This window comes from Myotis daubentonii, chromosome 14 (genome assembly GCF_963259705.1).
Source record: "Myotis daubentonii chromosome 14, mMyoDau2.1, whole genome shotgun sequence".
NCBI classification, from domain to species: domain Eukaryota; kingdom Metazoa; phylum Chordata; class Mammalia; order Chiroptera; family Vespertilionidae; genus Myotis; species Myotis daubentonii.
The window spans coordinates 43,913,084-43,932,072 of NC_081853.1; the positions used below are offsets into that span (position 1 = coordinate 43,913,084).

General features: G+C 41.2%; 1 non-coding gene across 1 annotated transcript; it reads left to right on the forward strand.

Moving 5' to 3' along the window:
* Positions 1-909: 909 nt before the first annotated feature.
* On the forward strand, positions 910-995 carry LOC132215993 (small nucleolar RNA SNORD35). The gene has a single exon (XR_009448679.1). It is a non-coding gene; the product is annotated as a small nucleolar RNA SNORD35 (small nucleolar RNA).
* Positions 996-18,989: the final 17,994 nt, after the last annotated feature.

The following is an 18,989-nucleotide window of genomic DNA, read 5'->3' on the forward strand; positions in this document are numbered from 1 at the left end:
AAATCAATAAAATATATTTAAAAAAATGAACTTTATACTGTAACTAGAGGCCTGTTGCATGAAAAGATTCATGCAATAGGCCTGGGTCCCGGGTGCCGAAGGAAAACCGGTGCTGCTCCAGCCGGAGCCACCTTCAGAGCCCTCGCTGCTCAGGCCGGAGCCGCCTTCAGTCTTCGCTCCACTGCTTCACACCTACGTATGCAAATTAACCGCCATCTTTGTTGGCTGTTAATTAGCATATCTCGCTGATTAGCCAATGGGAGGCATAGTGAAGGTACAGTCAATTTCAATCTTTGTCTATTATTAGATAGGATGGGGGTTCTATTTCATAGAGAGCTAAGCCAAGAAGCTTAAAACTTACATTCAATAAAAATTATAGAATTGACTATAAATTATTCATGTAAAAAGGCATATCATGCAGAATTGATGGCATCATTAGATTATTATTGGAGGCTGAAGACCAAAGTATATTACATGATACATTAGCTGGTGTCCAAAGATGGTCCCCAATGAACAGCAACCCCAGTCTTTCCTCCCTTGTGCTGTCATCTCAAAGACTGAATCGGGGCTGGACCTGTGACTCCCTTCAACTGTAGAATGCAGGGGAAATGACACTAGGACAGTTCCAAGCCCTGAGTCTATAAGAAGGCCTAGCAGCCTTGAGCCACAACACAAATAAGATGTTCAGCTACGTTGCTGCAGAGACTACGTGGAGGAGAGACCAACGGAAGGAGACAGAGAACCAGCTGCGGCCCAGGCTTAGGTGTCCTTGCCATGGTACCTGTCAGACTTGCAAGTGAAGAGTCATGAATGCTTGAGCCCCACCCTCAACCTTACAACAGCTACAGAGACCCTAAGTGAGACCAGAGGAAGAACCATCTAACAAAACCTATTTAAATGTAATGACAGAGAAGATGATGGCTTTTTCTCATGATGGTCTGTAGATGTCACTATGGGGAATGCCAATAAGCCAATGGTTTAGCTGATGCCAGGAGGAGTAGGAAGCTCTTACAGGGGGTGGACGTGTCTTGTGGTTAAAGCTTGGTGAGAAAAATTAGATTATTAAATTTCCAAGGTCCTCTAAGGCGGGTTATCAACCCCTCTCTCATGGCTACCCTCTCCCCAGTCCAGGCTTCCATTGCTTTACAACTTCATTCCCTACCACCATTTGCCTACCTGGTTCTTGAGGTTGGCTGGATGTATCAGATAGTCACAGCCACTAGAGGAGAATAGTAAGGAGAAGGCCAGCACCCTTTACCGAAAGAAAAAGCAGCTCCATGAGACTACAGAAACAGGCTGAAAAGAATGTGGAGAAAAAAACTGACAGATACACAGGGGTCCTCAAGCCTCATGGACTCCTGGTCTAAGCACAATAAAATTGACTGTTAATTCCTTACAAAATAAAACTAGTGGGAGAAATAGCATGCAAGTGCTCTCTGAATTCAGTCTTTGTTAAGGCTTAAGCTGGCTTGGATCATTTGAACATCCACTCTCCAGAATGACAACCCACAGAATATACAGAATAATTAAATGGCTTTGCTTTTAAGCCACTAAATATTGGAGTGGTTTGTTCTGCAGCAATATGTAACTAAATATATATATAAAGGCAGACATTTAGAGTGAAGATGGGGACTCTCAAACCCACCCAACAATTTCTTTTCAGAGCTGGGATTTTTCCATTTTGTTCAATGGTTTGAACAAAATGGAAAGCAGAACCTAGCCACTCTGTTACATTAAGACACAAATCTAAATTACTTCACTTGGAAGATTTTGAGAACACTCCTGACTCCCAGAGACTTAAGAATTCTCTTTTATATTTATTTATTTGAAATTAAATATGAATTTTCTTGAGATCCACTAGAACCTATAGCTGAGAATGTAGACAAAAGCAATCTTCTAAGGTGGACTCCCCAACATATGTGCACCCACCTCTGCTGAAAGTGTGGAAATGTGGTTCCTTTCTCAAAAGCATAAGGCTTTCTGAAACAGGCCTTCAATCCAGTGAAGTGTCTAAAAGAGTAAAATAACCCACTCGCACAGACTCGTGAAACCATAATAATAATAAAACCCCTCAGACTTTTTTTTTCCAGCTCTGAAGCAGCACCTGCCATTAGCTGTGGTGGTTCCTATTTTCATATTGTCTGACAGTAGCAGTTGGATCAGGCTTGAGCCAGTGTGACTGAGAGGCAGGCTCCCTGCTTCCACAAAGCTGAATTTAATAAGATGAGAACAGCATGCCAAGATGGGGAGCTCCCTCCCTAACACTTATCCTGACACCAGCCCCTCAGCGGGGCCGTATTGCTACGGTAATCTGCGTGAGCCGGACAGAGCGTCCTGCTTACAAGTTCAATATAATGGAACAGCAGGGGGCGAAGGGCTGGCAGAAAAGCTTAGCAAAGTTAAAGCCTATTACTCTATGCTTGAGGAAAAATGAGTCACAAAATATTACACCCAGAGCAAGACTTGAACCTGCCAAATGCAGCAGCAACACACGCTAAGCCTTGTCCATAATAGTGCATTCATTATTCTGTGGTCCAGGATAATGTGGATTTAAATGTCTTTAACCCTAATGGAAATGTATATGCAAATTTCCCCATAAACCCATCCCTCCCTCGCTTTTCTTTTGCCCTGTTTGAGTCTGATAGGCAAGGTGACTGTACTCTACGTATGTCAAAGAAAATGATGCCTTTTTAATCTGCCTTCAGTGGCAAGAAGAAGACAAGAAAGAGAAATGGACAGAAAGAAATCTCTCAGCTGCATATATGGCCTTTGTTGTTGTTGTTTTCTGCCTCTTGTGGTGTGGAATTTAAAACCAAAGGGAGAAATAGCAAGTAAGTGGTCTCAGTGTTCAGCTGGTTTGAGGCTTAGGCTGACTTTGCTCATTTAAATATCAATTCTTCATTATAAGTGAGTTCTAACACAATATTTCAATACTAGTTAATCAAATCGAACTCTTAGGTTTGGAACAGACTTGTCTCATACTTTCAATGGACCAATGCCCCAGAACCAATCTAGGATTCCTTCTAATTAAAGAACCATTATTTAGAATCCTGATCATTAAACTGTTTGAGGACTGGTTTGGGTTTTTTTTTTAAGAGTAACAATAGAACTAAGAAGGGATTCCTTCTGCTCACCCTAGACTAGCTACAAGTTCTTAATACAATAAAGGCCACTCAGACCAATATGGTGTCAGTGACAGCAGCCACCGATTACTGAGCTCTTACCACCGGCCAGGCGCTTGGTTTGATGCATTATAGTCATTACCTCTAATCTGTATGTAGTGGGTTATATATGTTCTCACTCTGTTTCTCAGATGTACAAAGACATTTCAGCTTCTTTATTTATAGATGATCTCATCTTCTATATGATCCTCCCATGGGGAAACAACCTCAAACCTCAGACTTGCCAAATCGTCTTTTATTCCCTTCCGGTTTCAAGTCTGTTTGGATATGTGGTGTCGCTTAATCTTTTAGATCTCCTTCCCTATCTTTGTGCCCTTTGAAGATGGTGTCTGGATCTGATATGCCAATTGCCAGTGGAGACTGAGGGCTCCAAGAGTTCATGAACAGAGTCAATAGTCAAGGACCACAGCAAGAAGCTCCTCATAGCCAGTTATGATCTGGTTGCTCTCCAGTCCACACAGCTGACTGGACCAACCACCCCTGCAGGGATCCAGATGTTACTACCAAAAGAGAAGTGGGGAAGTGAGAGAGGAAAGGAAAGGCAATTGTGCATTATAGGTCAGTTACCACTGTGAGCAACTAGACCTTAATCCCATGGGGAAAATCTGGGTAATAGAATAGAGCACATGTTCAGAGTTATTCACCCAAGGGTTGAGGAAACTGCAGCATTTGTACCCCAATTCCTGTCACTCACTGGTTGAGGACCACTCCCCCTGGGGTGATGAAACTATTCTTATATATGTGTAGAATGAAGATATACAGATGGCAAATAAGCATATGAAAAGATGCTCAGCACCATGTGTCACCAGGCAAATGCAAATTAAAACAATGAGATACCACTACACACCTATTTGAATGGCAAAAATCCAAAAAAACCAACAACACGAAATGCTGGTGAGGTTATGTAGAAACACATTCCCATAGGTAGTCAGAATGCAAGATAATACGGACATGTTGGGCAATAGTTTGGCAGTTTCTTGCAAAACCAAACATATTCTTACCATATGTGATCCTGCAATAGCACTCCTTGGTATTTACCTAAACAATTTGAAAACTTACATCCACAAAAACCCACACACAGATGTTTATATCAGTTTTATTAATGATTGCCAAAGCTTGGAAGTAACCAAGAAGTCCTTCAGTGGACGAATGGATAATGAAACTGTGGCACATCCAGGCAAGGGACTATTATTCAGAAATAAAAATGAATGTGTGGTGAAGCCATAAAAAGACAGGGAAGAAACTTAAATACACATTGCTAAGTGAACAAAGCCAATCCAAGAAGGTTACATAGTATATGCACCCAACTAGACAACATTTGGCAAAAAGCAAAACACTGGAATCACTCAAGAAGCTTTCAAAATTATTGATGCCTGAGTCCCCTACCATGGATTTCTGATTTACTAGGGTAAGGCCTGAGCATTGGGGTTTTTAAAAGCTTTTCAGATAACTCAAATGAGAAGCCAAGGCTGAAAATTATGGCCCTAGATGTATGCCTGTAGAATCTTAAATCTCAAAGTGTGGTCTTAGGTCAGCAGTATCACTAGGGAGCTTGTTAGAAATGGCCAAACTTGAGCCCCACCCTGACCTAATAATGAGAATCTGAATTTTTTAAAAATATATATTTTTGTTGATTTCAGAGAGGAAGGGAGAGGGAGAGAGAGATAGAAACATCAATGATGAGAGAGAATCATTGATCGGCTGTCTCCTGCATGCCCCCTACTGGGGATCAAGCCCACAACCCAGGCATGTGTCCTTGACCAGAATCAAACCAGGGACTCTCCAGTCCGCAGGCTGACACCCTATCCACTGAGCCAAACAAGCTAGCGTGAGAATTCCCAGAGGATTCCTGGGCACAGTAAAGTTTGAAAAGCCCTGAAACGGAGTCCTTCTACCCACCTGACTTCAGAGGACTTGTCACCAGATCTCACCTTTGCCCCACTTGAGCTCCTCCTTCCTAGGATGCCAGGATTTAAGACAAAATGAGGAGCTCACTACATCTGCTCTTGCTCCAAAGGGAGTGGTTTTTACCTTCTTCTTTGCAGGCATGAACCTGAGGAGTCTTCTCTTTTTACCCTACCCTGTTCTCCTCCCCATCTTCCCAGGCTCAGCTGCCATCTTCAGACACAGCCTTCATTACACCTATTTATTAACACCAAGGCTCCATACTTGAATTCAAGTAAAGACAGGAGGCAGAATCAATGTCTTAGTGGGATTAAAAAAAAACTTTTTCTTTAAAGAAATAAGTTAGCTCCTGGTTTCTCCCTAAATTGCCGTAACACAGAGATGTGTTGAGATGGTATTAAAATAGAATCTTATCCACCACAGGGTGGAAAGTGAAAAGTAACATGGAAGGGATGTCTAATGATTTGGAAAAAGAAAAAGATCCACCTGCATTAGTAAAAAAATTATGAGGTGTCTATGACCAGAGAAACCTGAAATGTGCTAATTGAATGCCCTGAGATGCCATTAGCGAGACAGTCCTCCATAACTAACAGCACAACCACATCTGAGCAGAAACCTGAGCTAACAGCAAACAGGACTGTCTTGATGGCCTAAGAAGGATTCTGAGTGCATGAGTCAGCAGGTAAGGGGCTTTGTGTTCCTCAGGAATCTTCCACAGACAAGAGGGAAATTTTCCTCTGGTTGAGTATGCCATGCCATGGTCAAAACACAGAGAAAAGACAAGTTTGGTTTTTAGGGAGAACAATAACATCTTTTCATAGGAATATGTGTGTACACACATGCACTCATACACACACACACACACACACACACACACACACACACACTCCAACTCACAACTCTTGCTACTCAAGATGTGCTCCATGAACCAGCAGCATCAGCAACATCTGGCCCCAGCACAACACCTACTGTTTAAGACTGCACATTAACGAGGACCCCACGTCATTTGTAGGCACATCCAAGTTTGAGAAGAATGGCTTTAAACCAGTGGCCAGCAACTTTGGCTGCACACTGGAATCACTCAGAGATTTCAATGTGCAACCAATTTGGAGAACTGTTGATCTAAAATAAAAGTTAAAAATATGCCCTCTTTTTTCCCTTTAGATTGAGCCTTTTGACCAGTTTAAAAATAGGACAATGATGCATAAGACAAACACTTCAATACTGCTGTTGGAACACCTGGCTTATAACCCTTTTAAAGACTAGTCTTCTTATGTTTTGGTAATTAATTATCTCCCTATGTATATGCTTCCTGAGACCAAGGACCATGACTTTGTGTCTGCTCTCCCAACAAAATTATTAGTAGAGTCCCTTTTCAATCCCCAAAGTGTTCAGATTGGACAATACTGTCACCCTAAGGAGAGCTGACATTTATTGACCTTTTACCTTAGCTAAGCACTCTGCCAAGCAAATTATTTCATTAAATACTCACAACATGCCTCAGAGATTATGTATGATTATTATTTTCAACTTATATGTGAAGAAACTGAGTATAATAGCTGAAGTTACATGGGTAGTAAACAACAAAATCTAGATCATAACCTATGAAAATGATCCTAAAAGTCAGAATGCTTAACCACAATGTTTCATCTATTAATTAAAACTTGCAGTTAGAGCAAGATACCAGGGAATCGTCTGTTCTGCTTGGGGAAAAAATGTGTTGGGTAGAAGGTTAGGAGCCAAGGATAGAAAGATAATTTTATAGGCAATGTTAGTTTCTCATCTTTCTCTTCTTTAGTTGGCTTAATCTAATGTATGAGATGAGGGAAAAACATGTATTTCCAGAAGGTGTGTATATATATGTACATGTCCAGAGATTTGGGTGGAGAAGAGGTCATGAAGGAGCTGAGATGGCATTTGCCATAGAGTACAGAAGGTTCAAGATCCTAACTTTGGCTCTCAAGCTTCACTGAATCACCAAAATGAAGGGAAGTCTTCAGCCATGGCTTCAGACTGAGGCAAGATGGGAACCTCATCAAGCCTGTGTTATTGTTGGAGGGTTGATTCAAAAATAAAAGACCTAAGTTTCAGCTGGTCCCAAACTATGGAGAATCTTATCTACTACACAAAGCCCCCATTTGCCAATGCAAATCTGGTAATTGGACTCTTAATTACCCTATTTGCACACATAAATGAGGGGTGTGCCTGCAGAGAAATCAGAGCCTACTCTTAAAACTTTGGCCCCAAGCAAAGAAATCACATGCTTTTGTCAACAGGAAAATTGGTTAGAATTGTGTTTATTTCTGCTCATGTTAGGCCACATGTATTTCCACTGTAGCCTGATGTCTACTGAGTTAAAGCTTAGTTAGAAAAAAAAACACACAAAAAAAACAATGTCATGCAGAAAACCTAGATCGTAATTGCCAACTCTGTGCCAAGAATCCTTTCATTGTATGGAGAATGCAATGTCTGAAAAAGAAAACCTTTTTGCAACTTCATATGCTTGGGCAGACTCAGCAGCCTTATAGTCATAATAAAGACAGAAGGGCCTTTTAAAAGAATACTTTAAACAAAATTTCCAGCATGGATTACCCTCTTGAATAAATGATTTGGGCATTGAATTTTCTCATTTCCCTAGGGCAGGTAAACAGGTGAATTTTCTCTGAATATTTTCTAGCTCAGTGGTCTGCAAACTGCAGCCCCTTGAGTGTGGCTCTTCCACAAAATACCACGTGCGGATGCACACTTACAGTGTGATTGAAACTTCGTGGCCACACTCAAGGGGCCAAAGAGCCACATGTGGCTCGTGAGCTGCAGTTTGCCAACCACTGTTCTAGCTAGACAGTGAACAATGTCCTTAGGGAGAAAATGTTGTTTGATTTGGAAGCATGTACTGTGAGTATGTCCATCTGGGTTTCCTCTCCATGAATCAAAACGGTCAAGATTTGGCCGTTTCTTGATCTTTGATTTATATATAAGACCTGGGTTCTAGTCCTGGCTCCAACTCAAACTAGCCACATACTCTTAAGGATTGATTAAATTATTTAGTGGAATAATGGTCAAGGGAAAAGGGACAGCTTGTCAGGGAGAGTCAAGCAGTGTGTTGGGAAGTAGAGGCAGGCCATGGGAGGCCACTAAGGTGTCAAAGGTAAGGGAGGGTGAGCAATAGAGAATGATCAATGGGCTCTGTGATTTGGAGCTCAATAATAACGTTATCTTTGTTTTGGTCACCAGATGCTCAAAAAATACTTATTCAGTGAATGACTTAATTATCAGCACCATTTATTGAGCCACTTTGTAGGGAGCACTATGTGAGGAGTTGGAAGTAATCAGGAAAAAAAATGAGACCCTGCCTACAAGGTTATTGAAGAGTAAAAACCCACCAAAGTGCAACAATATCAAATAAGACAGAGTTGAAAGAGTCAATGTGAGAATTAGGGGACAAGATGACCTTTGAATTTCTACATGGCATTAAAACACCTACTATGTATTCCATAGAAGGTTCCCCTACTGCCTGGGGTTCAGGGGCTTAGACTGTGGAAAGACGAGAGCTGGCTTGTCTCTACCATGGCTGTCGTCTCCTCAGGTTCAGCAGATGCCAACCAATGCAGAAGAACTATGCCCCACGGGCTGCCCCACCTTAACACAATGCAAACCAGAGAACTATGAAATCAGTCCTTTTCTGATGAGTTAGTTACACTGATTAAAATAGATCATTGAAGTAAAGGTTTATAATATAGAATTCTTGACTCAATGTAGTAGTAGTTCACCCTTAGCTCTCCTTATCCAAACCTCTCTGTACATCGAAGGTTAATGGATATGTAATGAGATTTCAGAATGCTGAACCCCAAACTTTACAGAAATAACTATTTCTCCCCAAATCTGGTTTTTGCCCATCTGCTTTATTTGGCTGATGACAAATATCAATTAGAATTAAATTCCCCATTTCTGCTTTCTAGATTCATTGAGTATCAGGGAAGTTCCAAGATGGATTTTGTTCAACATTTGCACAAATCAGGTTGGCAGTCAAATGTGTCCAGGAAAACAAAACTTTACTATTAGAAGTCACTGCCATGTTCTACCTCAAGCACTTACCAAAGTCAGATCTCATCATAAGCAGAAAAAAATGCAACACTAATTACTCACTAAAAAATTATTGAGTATCTGTTATGTTCCAGGACAAGAAATATGCTAGAGATAAAGGAAGAGAAAAGACAAACATTCTTCCATCCTCATGAAGTTTATAATCCAACAGAGACCGAGGGCCAGGCTATTTTGTACAAAACTGTACACAACTGAACTCCTTATGACTAAAATTTTACTCAAGAATAGAGATCAAACTAACGTTTGTGTGGTAGTATCTTCATTGTTCTGAACAAGGTTGTAAAATATATGGGAAATGGCCCATAGCATTTGAAAGTGTCACTTTTGAATAATTTACTTCTTGATTTTTTTCTAAAATTCAAAGATGAATAATACCCATATTCCATCCAGGACATTTAAGTTAATGGGCAGATAGGCATATAATACACAAAACATGAGCAGTGTCTGGCACAAAGTAAGAAGCTCAATAATGAAAACAAAGCTTTTTATTACTGCTTACTAAGCATAGAGAGGTGTTCGGCACTACAATGGGCCTCTGGGACAAAGATTAAACCACCTGCTTCAAGTTATGCTGATGAAAAGGACTTATGACAGAAGACTCAGAGCCAGACCATTTGGATGGTTCTACTCTGCTCAACTGTGAGCCTACTAGTTATAGGATCATGACTTTAACTTCTCTGAGCCTTCATTTCCTTGTCTATTAGAATAAAATTAGAGAATAAGAATACGCCTCCCCCCCCCCCCCAGAGCTGTTGTGGTGTTTACGTACAATAATAAATCTTAATGTAGTGAGAAAATATGTTGTGTAAATGTGCAAGTTGTTATTATGACACAGCAGGACTAATGCTGAGTCCCTTTTACATCTATTAGGCCATCTCCCAAGACCTGGGCTCTCAGTGTTCACAAGGGAGGAGCTGAGTTCCCACATCAAATGTGCCCTCCCTGCCTCCTTTAGCTTGCTCTGTTGTCCCCAACCAATGTAAATCCAACATTCATCGTTCCGATGAAATGCAATCTAAGGTTGTGGATTACTCCCATTTGGAAGCTTGAGCTTAAATGTGGGTAATTTTGTACTCATTCTACACTCCCCAATTCCCACTCCCTCTATCTCACCCAACAATTTGGTTCAATTCTTCTGGTGTTGAGGGAGAACCAAGATGGCGGCATAGGTTAACGCCAGAGTTTGCTGCTTTGAACAACTACTTCAAAAGTGAAACTAAAAGACGGAATGGACATCACCCAGAACCACAGAACCACTGGCTGAGTGGAAGTCCTACAACTAGGAGGAAAGAGAAACGCATACAGACACTCAGAGGAGGCACAGTGCTGAAGTCAAATTCTGAGGTGCGGAGTGCGCAGAGCGGGCTGGCGGCGGAGGGCGCGGTTGTTGTTTTCAATCGGGAGGGAGTCACAGACTCTGAGCTCCAGATACAGGCGAGTCTTTAGGGACCCAGACTCAAACGGGAGAAGCGGGACTGTCTGGCTTCAGTCAGAGCGAGTGCAGCTTTCTCTCTGAGCTTTGCAGCGGGTGCTGGGACTCAGAGAGGCAGAGCCCCTGGGGACAGGACTGAGAGCCACCATAACTGCTCTCTCCGGCCCACGCTGTTGATCCTGTTCGACCCGCCCTGCCCAAGCCCTGCACAGAGGCAATTGCCGGATAGCCTCAGGCAAAGGCTAGATTAGCACCTCCCTAGAGGACAGACGTTCTCTCACTGCTGACACAGCTGATTCTCATAGCCACTTGGCCTGGAGGTCAAACCCTCCCTGGTATTAGCTACAACAATCAAGGTTTAACTATAAGACTGCGAACAAAGACCACTAGGGGGTGCACCAAGGAAGCATAACAAAATGCGGAGACAAAGAAACAGGACAAAATTGTCAATGGAAGATATAGAGTTCAGAACCACACTTTTAAGGTCTCTCAAGAACTGTTTAGAAGCCGCCGATAAACTTAATGAGATCTACAAGAAAACTAATGAAACCCTCGATGTTATATTGGGGAACCAACTAGAAATTAAGCATACACTGACTGAAATAACGAATATTATACAGACTCCTGACAGCAGACCAGAGGAGCGCAAGAATCAAGTCAATGATTTGAAATGCGAGGAAGCAAAAAACATCCAACCGGAAAAGCAAAATGAAAAAAGAATCCAAAAATGCGAGGATAGTGCAAGGAGCCTCTGGGACAGCTTCAAGCGTACCAACATCAGAATTATAGGGGTGCCAGAAGATGAGAGAGAGCAAGATATTGAAAACCTATTTGAAGAAATAATGACAGAAAACTTCCCCCACCTGGTGAAAGAAATGGACTTACAGGTCCAAGAAGCGCGGAGAACCCCAAACAAAAGGAATCCAAAGAGGACCACACCAAGACACATCATAATTAAAATGCCAAGAGCAAAAGATAAAGAGAGAATCTTAAAAACAGCAAGAGAAAGAAAGTCAGTTACCTACAAGGGAATACCCATACGACTGTCAGCTGATTTCTCAACAGAAACTTTGCAGGCCAGAAGGGAGTGGCAAGAAATATTCAAAGTGATGAATACCAAGAACCTACAACCAAGATTACTTTATCCAGCAAAGCTATCATTCAGAATTGAAGGTCAGATAAAGAGCTTCACAGATAAGGAAAAGCTAAAGGAGTTCATCACCACCAAACCAGGATTATATGAAATGCTGAAAGGTATCCTTTAAGAAGAGGAAGAGGAAGAAAAAGGTAAAGATACAAATTATGAACAACAATTATGCATCTATCAACAAGTGAATCTAAGAATCAAGTGAATAAATAATCTGATGAACAGAATGAACTGGTGATTATAATAGAATCAGGGACATAGAAAGAGAATGGACTGACTATTCTTGGGGGGGAAAGGGGTGTGGGAGATGCGGGAAGAGACTGGACAAAAATCGTGCACCTATGGATGAGGACAGTGGGTGGGGAGTGAGGGCGGAGGGTGGGGCGGGAACTGGGAGGAGGGGAGATATGGGGGGGGGAAAGAGGAACAAATGTAATAATCTGAACAATAAAGATTTAATTAAAAGAAATAATAATAATTCTTCTGGTGTTAAAATTGATCTGATCCCTAAAAGCTCTCTCTTATTGCATTCTTTTTTTCTCTTTCTCTCTCAGGGTTCATAGCAGAACTGGTGCTCAATATTACAGTGAACAAAAGGAAAATGAATCATCCTTTTGGGTTATGATGTTTGGTAAAGTTATTTCCCACATTGTTTGGTGCAACCTTCTCATGCTTTCTGATATTTCACAACTAGTATCCAACATTAGCCAGGGGGCAATTCATTTGTTCTAATCAAATCTGTTGAGAGTTCAGACTACTACATTGGTAAGTGTTGGGGACACTTATCAAGACTGAACAAAAATATACTTGTCTGTTGTCATGGAGTTTAAGGTCTATTTGTTATGCATTGTAAATAAGGACATTATCAATTGTAAATGAAGACACACACAAAAATATCAGCAGTCAGCTTGGAATTCAGTGATAATACACAGATACAGCTGTGCGTATGGCCAGAATCCATTCCAGTCAGTCGTTAGGCCATAACTTTCAGAAATTAATTTTTATTATCATTTGTAACCGAGTATAAACTTTTAAATTAAAAATGTCTACTGCAAAATAGTTTTTCTTTTAAACACCACCACTGATGTAGTCACCTGTAAATAGAGTGTTTTGATTTACACTATTAGATATAAGATGACTTCTCAGCAGAATGGCCAATGCCAGTCTCTTGCTGAACACAGGTTGCAATGCAAATGCAGATTCATGTCCATTGCAAATGTACCCACATAGATAATCTCCATGACAAGGACAAAGCCCCGTGGCCTTTGACTGGTTCAAGGGAGCCTGATTCTATTTCTCTAGGTACTTACTTTGTCAGTTAACCCCAAAATTGAAGAAAAGTTTCATATGTAAGAGAGCATGTGAAGGCCCTGAGAAGTCCTGCAATTAAAAAATCTATTTGATGTGTAACCCAGCCCTCCCCACTTTCGTGTCACCATTTTTCTAAAACTCACATATAAATATCCTGAAAAATAATATTCTAGGGAAGATATTTTTTGGAATACTCTGGTTTAACTTATTCAGAACCCACTCTGGTAGGTGTTTTCTTTAATTGGCCTCATAGGAACTTTATAAATGTATAGAGTTGTTCTAAGTCCATTTTGATCAATGATGTCACCAGCTGAACGGACAATCAAAATTCTATTTTGTCTTTCAGTAGAGAAAGCAATGAAGATGCGGGCAATAACAGTGGCTCTTCACCAATAGAAACAGCCAGAGAATGGTACTACCTGAATACAAACAGGGGCCTGCAGAGAATTCATCCCACAAGCTGACACACAATTCATTTTTTATACCTTCTATTTCATATTTATTTTCCTTGTGCTTCTCTTTGCTTTGGCAATCTTAGATACATTTCTACTTTTCCAAGATTGCCTGCAGTGAAGTCCTGTCCCCAGAGATTGTTTTTTATTAGTCTCTTAAGCAAGTTATACAATTCAAATCACCTCTCCCTGTCCACCCATCTGCTTGTTTTTGCTTTTCTTCCTCTCTGCTGGATTCGGTGTAGAAATCCTCTATGCCTCCTCTCTCCCCTCCCTGTCCACTGCCCTAAACTCTCCCCCACCGTTCTGTCTATCCTCTCTGTCAGGGTCCAGGGGCCCCTTCTGTTCAGATGGCTCTGGGCCCACCTGTACCAGCCCCATCTGTCAGCAAAGCAGCCCCAGCATCCCATAAACCTGGTGGAGGAAATTCTCCTCTGAAGAATTGACGTCACTAGGTGTTCTCCTGAGAGTTGTGCCCTGAAAATGTAGCTACATTGAGGAAGAATAAAGGGCAGTTTAGCGTGGAATAGAGGCGTTCAGACCACTAGCATTAATAAAATACTTCTCACACACAGAATCACATTTCAGTTTTCTGTTTTAAACATTAACATCCACCAAAATATTAAAGGGAAATAGAAATGGAAAAATAATATCTTCAGGCTAGCTAGAAATTTTAAAATATTCATATTTTAATGCATTAGAAGATCAAGTGAATAAAACCTATTTTCTAAAGCTAGCATGACCAACATATTTGCAAGATTATCTGCACTCGTTCTTCCAATTTGAGTAATGTAGCAATCTTTTTTTTTTTTTAAGAAATCATTCCGTTTTAGTTTTTTGGCACTATTTTTTTAAAAAACCAAGGACTTGACCCTCAAAGGAAGAATTTCCTTGAAAGAAATATTTATTTCTAATATTTAAAATCTCCAGTTTTCTATAAAACATATATACAGAGAAAAAGGAAGGTATACAGTCAAATAATACAGTAAGGGTTGGCTATTTTTCCCCATGTGAAATTTGATTCATATTTAACCTAGATTTGTGTGCTGAGTTAGAGGCTAAAGTGCCAATAGGGGAACAGAATGGTCACAGCCAGCCACTGGAGAGAGTACTTGGTGCCAGGACTGAACAAGGTCTAAAAATTGTGGATGGCACCTGAAACTCATACAGCAGAGCCCCCGGACCTCCAAGCCAGCCTCGCGGTTCTGATGTTCCCTTGCCCGTTTCCTGTGTTTGCGAGCAGCACTGCAGCGACCCTGTTTATCTGGCCCCTGCACAACATTGTCAAGACACATTTCCATTTTCCAAGTGACTGCTGCCACTGGGCCGCAGTCTGTGCTCATTTCTCGAGTAGCTAAACCCTTTGACACTGTGGTTTTTAATTAAAATTACATTAAAGTTAATCAACCAGAAAGAGGCTGCTGTAGAAGGCAGGTTTGATTGCAACCTGCAAAGGGCACGGAGGCTGCCAACTTGCTAAAGATGTGCCTGCAGATGCCAATCTGCCTGCGTGAGCCCCACGGTTACAGAGCTGCTGAGGAGAGGTTGGTTCGGCTTGCATTTTCCCGGGGACTGTCGGGGGGGAAAAATCGTGATGGCAGTAGCATGGCCCCTCCAACCTGCACTGTCCCCGCATTTCTGCTACTGCCCCAAACCACTGAGGGCGAAACTGTCACATCCCAACTGTTTCATCTTCAGATCCAGTTAGGCTCAAGCAGGAGTCACTAGGTTTGCTGTTGGGGAGGCTACAGACACTCTCAGATGATCCTCGTCTGTTCTGTAGGCTGGTTTCTGGCATATGGTGCTGTGTTTGGTTTTCTTTTGTTTTGAAGGGACAGAGGAAATATTTGAATGCTTCAGGATTCTTTGTTCCTCTCCAGGGTCTTTCCCAAGGGCTTCCTTGGAAAATGACTACACACAGCTTAGCATTCTGAACCAAGGGACTATCAAATTAGAATTCACATCTAAGATTATTAGCTATGTCACACTTACTAAATGTTGTAGTGGTACTGAGTCTAAAATTTACATTTATTTCTGTTCTGCTCTTATATGATTAACTTTACTTAATATATTCAGGCCTTGACAAAGTACCTGGCACTGGGTAAGAGATTGATTAGTTTTGGATAAATGAATTTTGATGAATAAATGCATGAAGAAAGGAGTGCACTGTCCACAGGAACTAATGCTATCTATGCTTTTCCCCCTAAAGCTACAAAACCAACATTAGTACAAAAATCCAGGTATCATTTCTCCTCAGTGCCGACTCAGATCTCTTGATAACTGCTGCCTAAATCACTTTGTTGAGAAGGATTCTGAAGCTGTATCCAAGTAACTGAGCAAACAGTGATCTCTGGTAAGGGCTTTGAATCTATCCTGTTCTAAGAGTTGGGAAGAAATGTAAATATTATATCAGCCCTGGCAGTGTGGCTCAGTTGGTTGGAGTGTCATCCCATACAACCAAAATGTGGCAGGTTCAATTCCAGGTCAGGGCACATACCTAGGTTGCATGTTTGATCCCCAGTTGGGGTGCGTACAGGAGGCATCCAATATTTCTCTTTCACATTAATGTTTCTCTCTCTCTCTCTTTCCCTTCTTCTCTCTCTAATATCAATATAAACATATCATTGGGTAAGGATTATAAAAAAAAAAAGAGTATGTCAGAATTCTATGGTTGCTTGAAAGTAAGTAAACAAAGCTTCCTTCCTTCATTTACAAGGAAAGAAGTTTTATTTTCTATATCCTTGAGTGGCTTCCTGAGTCCATCGGCTAATTCTAACAAGCCATTGGTCCTGCAATTGCTATATTCGTCTGTGCATATCCATGTCATATGCCAGGTATACCTGAGTACTGTGATTCTTGAGGCAGGAAGACCCCTGCACATTCTAGCTGTGAATATTAATGATTGGCAAAGTGTCCCCTGATAAATACCTACTAATAAAAAACGGAATTTTGTTCTTTGAAAAAGTTAATTCTGTTTTCTACAATGAGATCTAAGAGGAAGTCTTCTAGGGAGAGAATGCATCCTTCAAATATTTTTTTTCTCTAATAGAAAGAGAAATACGCCTGCAAGGACTTAATTTTGACTCTCTGACCATGAATGGAGTAGCCAGGATGACTGGAGCTATAGCAGCCATCGTGTGACCATAAGGCACAAACACCAAGACAAAAAAAAAAAAAGCAAACTCTAAGAATGGTAAAACAGAAGGATTGGAAAAAACGGATCTTTGAAGACATTTTGAAATGCTCTAGATTCATTTTTATATAAACCTAGAGGCCCAGTGCACAACATTCGTGCACGGTAGAGTCCCTAATGGCTGCCAGCTGGGGCCTTCCTTCATTCCGTGCTGCCCCCTGGTGGTCAGTGCACATCATAGCGAGCGATCGAACTCCTGGTGGGTCAAACTCCCCAGGGGACACTTTGCATATTAGGCATATATATATATATATATATATATAGAGAGAGAGAGAGAGAGAGAGAGAGAGAGAGAGAGAGAGAGAGAATTTTGAAAAAAAGGCAAAGAACAGGCTGAGAACTAGGGCTAATCAGGTAGGCAGGCTGAAGATTCTTGTAGGAGAGAAGGCAGATGAGATTGAGGCTGTCATCAGCCACCTCGGCTATCCCCATGCCTGTACCAGGAAAGATCTCGAATCCTGCTACTAATCACATATGGCAGCCATAAGAATCATCTGGAAAGCTGGCAAATTTTGAAACCTAAACTAACATACTGAACTTTTAAATACCCACCTAGCCCTCCTGGTGTTGCCCAGTGGTTGAGCATCGACCCAGGAACCAAGAGGTCACTGGTTCAATTCCCAGTCAGGTCACATGCTCAAGTTTCCGGGCTTGATCCTCAGCAGGGGGCTTGCAGGAAGCAGCCGATTGATTTATCTGTCTCTCTATCTCTCTCTCTTCCTCTCTTTCTAAATATCAATATAAGCATATTTTTAAAAATACCCACTTCTAGGCTTTTCACAAGAGACACCCCTCAGGAATGCAGATACAGAAAAACTGAAATTAAAAGAATGTACTACAAAAAACAGACCATACAAATCCTAAGCCAAAAGAGCCAAACTAGCTACATGAGACAGGATGCTGTTAGGAATTCAATTGGAGTGCTCAGGTATGATCAATACTAGTATTCTATCTCTAGGGAGACCACTGCATGCCTTCCAATGGTTGGAGCAATGGGCAGTGTTTGCTTTGGGAATGGCCTTTTCCATGCTTTGACCCTGGAGGAGGTTTGAAGCTCCAGTTAGCCAGTTGAGAAGGGAAGAAGGGACACAGAAACAGAACTGTTCTTTCCTCCCTGAAGGGAGGTGGCCTATCTATCTGCAACTGCCCCAGCTGTTGGTGGGGAGGTTGAGGGAACAGGGAAAACTCTTTTTTGTCTGTTTTGTTTTTACAGTATCAATACAGAGCTTTATTCTATATCATGAAGCTTGTTTTTCCAATTACAGTTTATATTTCGTATTATTTTGCATTAGTTTCAGGTGTTGCTAGGCAATCATATACTTCACAAAGTGTTCCCCCCCAATATTTCAAGTACCCACCTGACACCAAACATAGTCACTATGCTGTACTTTACATCCCTGTGACTACCAATTTATAGTTCTTATTTCTTTCACCTTTACACCCAGCCCCTCGAAAGCCCCTCCCCTCGGTCAACCATCAGTCTGTTCTCCATAACTAAAATCTGAAAAAAACTCTTGATTTTGATGGAAATTGAAATAAAGATTAAAACACAGCACAAGGAAAAAATACCTGACACTATAAACAGAGTCCAAAAACATTCAATGGTGTAAAATACAGAGTTGCATTACTGGGATGTTAATATTATGACGAGGGTGAGCCTGAATGGCTAACCTGTTGAGAGTTCTGTGGGTTTGGGAGCCACTTCCCAATTGTGGCACATCTGAATGTGTGTGATTGCACAGCACTTGTGGGGTGTCACAGTTTGGATTCTCTAGAATAGTAGATGCGATGACAGCCAAAATCAATAGCCACATGTCACACTTCTGAAACCCTATGACATCTGCAAGAGCAAAGATCCCACATGCAGCATGATGGCGGCAATCAGGGCTAGTACTTAATTGTGCTCATAAGCGTATATAGAATCCTAAACTGAATGATAAAAAGCACACATCACACAGAGAACATTCATGAAAATTCATCATAATCTAGTCCATAAAGCAAGTCTCAAAATTTTCTGATGCCAGGTTCCAGAGAGATCATTTTCTCTAACCACAAGGCAACAGAGGTTAAAAGTAAGATATCTTTTTTTAATCTAAAAAGCCAACATATTTACACAATTAAAAATGCATTTCTACTTAACTCATGAGTCAAAGAAGAAACCATGATGGAAATCAGACAAGCCATTATGGACCATTAAAACCAATGCCTTCAGATTAAAAATGAGGAGACCAAGACCCACAGTCAAGTAGTTTGCTATCAATGC